This window comes from Oryctolagus cuniculus, chromosome X (genome assembly GCF_051225735.1).
Source record: "Oryctolagus cuniculus isolate XC-2025 breed Fujian yellow rabbit chromosome X, ASM5122573v1, whole genome shotgun sequence".
NCBI lineage: Eukaryota > Metazoa > Chordata > Mammalia > Lagomorpha > Leporidae > Oryctolagus > Oryctolagus cuniculus.
In genome coordinates this window covers 32,622,603-32,630,929 of record NC_142888.1, presented here as the reverse complement: position 1 = coordinate 32,630,929, position 8,327 = coordinate 32,622,603, and the positions used below count along the sequence as shown (strand labels likewise).

Here is an 8,327-nt window from a genome sequence, read left to right as displayed (position 1 = left end):
AGCAGTAGAAGATGGCCCAAGTGCTTGGACCCCTGCACGCATGAAGGAGACCCAGAGAAAGCTCCTGCATCCTGGCTTCGGATCGGCTCAGCTCTGGCTGTCGCAGCCATCTGGGGAGTGAACTAGCAGACGGAAAATCTTTCTCTCTGTCTCTACCTCTCTCTATATATAACTCTGCTTTCCAAACATATAAATAAATATATTTTTTGAAAAGCACTTCCACATATGACTGTTCTAAGATTCTGTGAGGGGCCGGCATTGTGGCCCAGAGGGTAAAATTGCCGCCTGCAGTGGCAGCATCCCACATGGGCACCAGTTTGAGTCCCGGCTGTTCCACTTCCAATCCAGCTCCCATGTAACAGCCTGGGAAAGCAATAGAAGATGGTACAAGTCCTTGGGCCCCTGTACCCAGGTGGGAGACCCAGAAGAAGCTCCTGGCCTGATCAAGCCCTGGCCTTTGTGGTCATTTGGGGAGTGAAGCAGCAGACAGATCTCTCTCCTCTTTCTCTCTCTTTCTCTGTGTGTGTGTCACTCTGATTTTCAAATAAATAACTAAATCTTTTAAAAATAAGATTCCGTGAACTGTCAGAGCTTAGAAAATGCGCCCCCAGATAAAGGCTCCAGAAGCAGCCTCCTAAGCAGTTTCTCCCTGACCATCTCTTGCCCTCCCGTCTCTTACCCCACATTTCCGCTGGAGGGAAGCCAAAGAAACTAGAATTCCTCTTGTACAAGTTGAGTCATGGAAACCAGAACCTTTTTTCCCCTCAAAGTCAACCATAAAACCTAAAAATAATTAGTCTAACTTTCCCCGGCCTTTCTGTGTAAGCTGGCCATAAAGACATTCACTTGTGTACCTTCTTTGATTGCAGACCCTATGACCCTCATCTCAGAAGGGCTCCTACCCAGGAGGAAGGGACGCAGCACAGAAAGGCCCAGAAGAATCTGGACAGGCATGGCTGCGTGTCTCCTAACTATGAGAGCAGACATTTTCTACATAGCTGTTCATGCTCCATTGAACCTAAGCTTAAAAATGCATAGTTCAACCTGGCTCTTTGGGTCTTTATTTTCAGGGCTTCTGTATCACATAAAACTGTAACCAAATCAATGTGTTACATGTTTCTCTTCTTAGCCTGTCTTTTGTTGATGGGGGGAAAGGGATTCAACCTTTCTGCGCTTATAGAACCAATCTATATAAAACTTTCCTCAGGGCATGATGCATTGTGACTGTGTAATAATTGCTATTCCTATGATCACTACCATCAATATTGGTATTATTTAAGGATCAGAGCAAAGATCTGTGTTCTTTGGCAGAACTTGTTGTAAGATCCAAATTCAAAGACACAGAAGAGGTAAGAGATTCAACATCTCAAGGAATCCAGTGTGAAGGTTAGTTTAATAGAAGGGTCAGCTGCAGTGTCGACAGATGCTTTAGCCATCCGCTGATCTGTAGGTACCTAGCCAAGCAGGTGTGCTGGCCAGTACGCTTTGCTATGGACTGAGTTATGTTTCCTCCCTCCTAACTTTGACTGCACTGGGGGAGGTAATAAAGGTTAAATCAGGTTACAAGGCAGACCTCAAGTCCAATATGAACTGTGCCCTTACAAGAAGAGGAGGACACACCATGGTTGTGTGGGTCCAGAAAAAAGGCTATGTGAGGGCATGATGAGAAGGCAGCCATTTAGAAGCCAATGGGTTAATGTGTGGGCAGCCACAGGCAGTCACCCCTTTTGTTTACACTTAAACATATGGATGGAGACATCCTGGCACAGACAAAAGGCTAAGGAGATTCCAGGAAGAGGCAGGAAGAACTTTATTGGAAACTCTTTGTAACCCCAAAAGTCTTTTGGATATGTAAATCTTTTGTGTGCCTTCTTGTATGCAACTGGTCATGTTTAAATACTACTGGATTTGTTGAATAAACGAGCCTTGATCAGGACTTGTCTTGGCTCCATTCTTTGCATCCTTGTCCCGGCATTCCCACTCTCTGTTTCAGGAAACCCGGTTCTTTGTGCTGCAGGCTGACACATTAATGTGCTCATAAGACCCCAGATAGCTTGCTTGTTAGCTCTCTCTCTCCACTCACCCTAGGGAAGAGGCCATGTGAACACCACAGTGAGATGCTGGCCACCCATGAGGCCATAGAAGAGGCCACAGAATGAAACTTACCTTGCCAAGCACCTGCATCTCAAATGCCTGGCCTGTAGAACTCAGAGAAAGCAAGTATCTTTGGCTTCAGCCATGCAGTTTGTGTTTTTTGCCATGGCAGCCTGAGCAGACTCATTTACCAAGGATGGGATCTGGGAACATGTCCTTCCTGTAAATTACACATCATTTTGGTCTCACATTCATGTTCTCAGTAACTCCATGACCAAATATGATGTTAGTTCTGTGGTTTCAATATGGTTTGTCCCCCAAAGGTTTATGTGCTAGGATGTTGGTCTCTAACATAACAACATTGGGTAGTGAATCATTAAGAGGCAGGGCATAGTGGAAGGTGATTAGCTCATGGGGCACCTACCACAGAAGGGGTCCAACATTATGGAGCTGGTGGGTTAGACCACAGCTTTGGACACTGTCATCTCACATCAGAGTGCCTGGTTCGAGTCCAGGCTCTTCTGCTTATGATCCAGCTCCCTCTGATGCATCTCAGAGGCAGGAGATGATGGCCCAAGTATTTGAGCCCCTGTCCCCATGTGGGAGACCTGGATGGAGTCCTAGGCTCGTGGCTTTGGCCTGACCAGTCCCAGCTGTTACAGGCATTTGGGCATGTTGAACCTGTGCTGTGGATGGATGATCTCTCTCCCTCTCACTCTCTCTTGACTTTCAAATAAATCAATAAATTGTAAAAAGAATGGATTAATGTTGTTTTCGAAGGACTCACAAGAGTAGGTTGTTATAAATCAAAGCTAATGGATCAAACCTGCTCCACTTGGCCTCTTGTGTGCATGGCCATTTCCCTTTCTACTTCTGTGCCATGTGGGCCCCCACCAGCTGCTGGCACCAAGCTGTTGGGCTTTCCAGCCACAAGACTAGTGAGCCAAATAAACCACTTATCTTCATGTATTACCTAGAGTCAGGTTGTTTTTGTTTTTGTAAAGAGCAGCACAAAATGAACTAAGACAGGGAGGGGCATGAAAGGAAAATGTTCAAAATGTCTCTTTTTGAGTGTTTTCTTGGGAAACCACTTAAAAACAGATTCTTTAAAAAAATTAGGGCTGACATTGTGGTGCATCAGGTTAAGCTGCTGCTTGCGACACTAGCATTCTTTGTCTGTCTGTCTCTCTCCCCCATTCCTCCCTCCCTCCCTGTCTCTGGTACTCTATATTTCAAGTAAATAAAGAGTAGGTTTGTCCACACCAGCACCATCAAAAACACATAAGTCATGCATGGTGCTACCACTTTGCAACTGCTATGACATCACTAGACAAGAGGAATTTCCCAGCCCCGTTATGATTTAATGAGACCACCATTGCATATGTGGTTGGTCACTGATGGAACTGTTTTCTGGCTCATGACTGTACGTTATTGAGATTCTCTATCTCTCTTTTTCACTGTCTCATTTTATTTGTGTAAGTTATTTTTCTTAATTTTTAAAAATTTAAATTTTTTTATTCAAATGTCACATAGAAAAAGAGAGGGAGAGATAGAGAGAATATCTTCCACCTACTGATTAAATCCTCAAGTGCCCACAACAGCCAGGACTAGACCAGGCTAAAGCCAGGAGCCATGAACTCATTTTGGGTCTCTCATATGGGTGGCAGGAACCCAAGTACATGAGCCAACACTTGTTGCTTCTCAGGATGTGCATCAGCAGGAAGCTGGAATCAGAAGCGGAGACGGGACTTAGGCCAGCCATTCTGATATGGGATGTGGGTGTCTCAAACAGCACTGTAACTGCTGCACCAAATGTAAGCCCCTATATTAAAAATTTTAATGTTGTTAAGTCTGTAATTGCTAAACCTAGAAGCCTTTAGTGTACCAAGTTTTCCACAGTGCAGGCCCTCTAGTGGCACAATTGAATATTTCAACAGTCATTCATAATGCCCTAAAAATCTCTTTCAAAACAATGTATTTTACTTTGATATCAATTGGTTCTGTTCATATTAATCTTAAAATGTATGTGGTATAAAACCAGAGGATGGCCGGCGCCGCGGCGCAATAATAATAATAATAATAATAATGATGCAATACTGTAACAATTGTGAATAAATAACTTTTTTTTTTTTTGACAGGCAGAGAGGACAGTGAGAGAGAGAGACAGAGAGAAAGGTCTTCCTTTGCCATTGGTTCACCCTCCAATGGCCGCTGCGGCCGGCGCACTGTGCTGATCCGATGGCAGGAGCCAGGTGCTTCTCCTGGTCTCCCATGGGGTGCAGGGCCCAAGCACTTGGGCCATCCTCCACTGCACTCCCTGGCCATAGCAGAGAGCTGGCCTGGAAGAGGGGCAACTGGGACAGAATCCGGCGCCCCGACCGGGACTAGAACCCAGTGTGCCGGTGCCGCAAGGCAGAGGATTAGCCTAGTGAGCCGCGGCGCCGGCCGAGGCTTTCAAATAAATAAAAATACACCTTAAAACAGGAAACAAAAATGGGTAAGATGATGAAAACCATCTTTATCCTCAATATGAGGTCTTAATTCAGACAAAATCCTTATCTTTCTAGAGACTCTTTTTTTCTTATTATAATTAGTAGGCAAAATTTTTTTAGAAAATATTTATTTTATTTAATTGAATGGCAGAGCAACAGTGACAGAGGAAAAGGGAGAGACAAAGACAGGGGTCTTCCATCCACTGGTTCATTCCCCAAATGGCTGCAATGGCCAGGACTGAGCCAGGTTAAAGCGAGGAGGTAGGAACTTCATCTAGGTCTCCTACATGAGTAGCAGGGATCCAAGCATTTGAGCCATCTTCCACTGCTTTCCCAGACACATAAGCAAGAAGCTGAATTGGACATGGAGCAGTTTGAACTTGAACATGCTCTGATATAGGAGGCCAATGTTGCAAGTGGCAGCTTAACCTGCTACACCACAACACCAGCCCCTAATGGGCTGATTTACAAGTTTAATCTGACAGTCTCTGAGCCTTCATAGTAGTACAAATTAAGAGAAATCTAAAGTGAATTGAAGAAGTTTTCCCATTTATAGCTTTATCCAAAAGGCACACGTTTCACAGTAAACACAAACTATGCAGTTTGAGGTATATTCTAGATACACAATAGCAACTGTATATCACATATGTAGGTTGTTTGAAACTATGGATGGAGAAGCTGAAGATGCATCCATCTAACTGGTAGTGGTAATATTTGCCATTTCCTTTGAAACCAGAGTACACAGGCAGTGAGACAGAAAGGTGGTATTGCAGGCTGGCTTCTCTAAGCAGTAGGCTTTGCAGTGGGGCTGAGAGTGCACACTGTGTGTTAGAGAGTGTTTTTCTTGTCAATGCCACGTGGAGGGGAGGAGGAGAGGCAGGATGGGCAGAGGGACCAGTCCAGTGTTTTTGCAGTCCCAAGGTCAACCCTGGGTGATCCTGCAGGAAAGCTCTGGAATGAGATTGGCGCAGTAGAGATTTCCCAAACTGGGCAGCAAAGCCTTGAGAGCCCCTTGATGCTCAATTCATAGATGTGGCCTGCCCAGCTGCTGGGGTACCAAATCCTTGTAAGGGGATCTTGGCGGCACACAAGAGTCTGCACCCGAGATGGGTGTGTGTGTGTGTGTATTAAATGACACCTGAGGACAATGACTCTGAGAATTCCCACACAACAATGGACAGCTAGCATTGGATCAGAAGGTCCTCACTCTGGAAGGCTACTTTGGGCTGTTCATTTATCCTGTCTCTAACCAATACACACTCAGATCTTTGCTAATGTGTACAATGAATATCTTATTTTGTATGTGACAGGAAGTATCATTTATTGGTTAGTGTGATTAAGGAGAGGACGGCTCGGTGGAAGTCCTTGTGAGTGCAAGGCTCACCTCTTGTCCAGGGGACCACAGTTGAGGATGTATTTGATTCCCACAGCCATCTGGGACGAAATGTATCTCAGCCACTGTGTCTTCACATTCATCTGCATTAAACTTGGTAAAGCCCCATTTCTTTGAGATATGAGTTTTCCAGTGATTGGGGAACTTGAACTTGGGCCCTTCGTAGGGCCTCAGTCACAAGCTCCTTGTTCCGCATCTTGGTACGTATAGATATGATGACTTGATCCATGTGAACCCTGGCCACCATGCCCTTGGGACTTTGCAAAGGCACCTCACACACCTGTCTGGAGCCTCGCAGGACAGCAGGAGGTCAGACTTCACAGTTCACACTTGATCTTAGCCAAAAGGCTGAGAAATGATTTCAGAGTTCATTGGAAGTGGCTGTCTCTGAGGTCCCTTAGGCTAATCCACTCAAGCAACAAGCTATGCACACTATGGAGGGAGCTGCTGTTTTCTCCCACAAGGAAAGAAAGCCCAGTTACCTTAACTGACTGCAAAGGAATATATTAAATGCCTTTTCATTTTCAAAATTAGTGCTTGTTATTAGCTTGTGGATGTTAGAAATACCTCCCACCCTGGCCATATGGCCCTGGTCATATGGCTGGCATGAAAAATATGAGCACCTACTGAAATATTCAAAGTCCCTGTGTCACCATGAACTGCATAGTAAGTTCTAGCCAGCTCATCAGGTTTTATCCTATGGATGGCTCCCTAGGCTCAGATGGACATGTGTTTGCATCTCTGTGTTATAGCTTCGGGAAAACCCGGTGTACAAAATCTAGCCAACAAAGGCAGAAGGGACTGGATAACTCAAGAAATAGGACAAATCCAGGATTGCAGAAAGTGTCATTTACTGGGGAGTGGGCAGGGATTTACTGGCAGTCATTAGACAATGGATCTGCAGTAAGTGGGTTTTCGTGTTAAACTGGACACATATAGGCATCCTACACCTAACCTAAATAAACCTTGGAGTTGCTCAAGGAGCAGTAACATTCCAGGCACTAGATAAGGGACATTCCAGGGTTAAACCAGACAACACAAACCCAGCAGGTTATCTTCACTACTTTGTTGACCCTGCCCTAAGGGCTTGAGATGACCATCAGGGTTATCTAACTGGCAAGATGGCAGTTACATCCAAAATGGCTGCAGTCATGTCAAGCTGAATCCCTATAGTCACAGAGAGTGTACCTCATTAAAGTTCTTAGACAGGGACAAGGTGTTTCAATTGACTGTGTCCCTATTTACAGCTCCATTAGACTTTTAAATATTGGACAACCTGTTGACTGTATAGCCATTCCCCACTGATGCCATAAACAAGAGTGTCAATTTGTTAAGTCAACAACAGGAGTCACTGTGCACTTACTCCTCATGTAGGATCTTTGTCCTTAGTGTGCTGTACATTGAGATTTAATGCTATAACTAGTTCTCAAACAGTATTTTTCACTTTATGTTTCTATGTGGGAGCAAACTGTTGAAATCTTTACTTAATGTATGCTAAACTGATCTTCTGTATATAAAGAGAATCGAAAATGAATCTTGATGTGAATGGAAGGGGAGAGGGAGTGGATAAGGGGAGGGTTGCGGGTTGGAGGGACGTTATGGGGGGGAAGCCATTGTAATCCATATTCTGTACTTTGGAAATTTATATTCATTAAATAAAAGTTAAAAAAAATAAAAAAAGATATAATAAAAAATTCACACTTTCCCTCTTACTAGTGAGATAGAGCCCTTTTTTATGTGTTTGTATCCCATCTGAGTTTCTTCAATTACAAGTTGCCTATATTGTCCCTTTTCCTTTGGGTTTCACATTGTTAGATTGATTTGCAATTTTACATTCTGGATAAGAGGATTTTCATTTTCACTCATTCTGTGGCTTATCTCTTTATATGAATTATAGTATAATCTGATGAATAAAACTCACTTAATTTAGCAAAATAAGCTACATTTCTATTTAAGATTTGTGGTGTTAGATTTTTGTTTAATGAGAGGTTCCCTACCACTGTCCAGGCTCAGAACACAATAGCCAAAGTCTGGCGCTTTGGTATGTGGAGGATTTTGAGCTCATAGAAATCCAAAGGGCCTCAAAAGCAAGATTTTTCTAATCTTTTTCCACCCTCTCTTGTCTTGCTTTACTTTTCCCCCTAAAGCAAGCTGTAGAAACTAAAATTTTGGAGCCAGCATAGTGGCCTAGCAGGTAAAACTGCCACCTGCAATGCTGCCATACCACATGGGTGCTGGTTTGTGTCCTGGCTGCTCCACTTCCAATCCAGCTCAATGCTAATGCTCCAGGGAAAGCAGCAGAAGATGGCCCAAGTGCTTGGGCCCCTGCACCCATGTGGGAGACCCAG

The 8,327-nt window shown here is 44.1% G+C and overlaps 1 pseudogene; it reads right to left on the bottom strand.

The window, feature by feature from the left end:
- Window positions 1–6,358: 6,358 nt before the first annotated feature.
- On the bottom strand, window positions 6,359–6,476 carry LOC127485033 (small nucleolar RNA SNORA70; annotated as a pseudogene).
- Window positions 6,477–8,327: the final 1,851 nt, after the last annotated feature.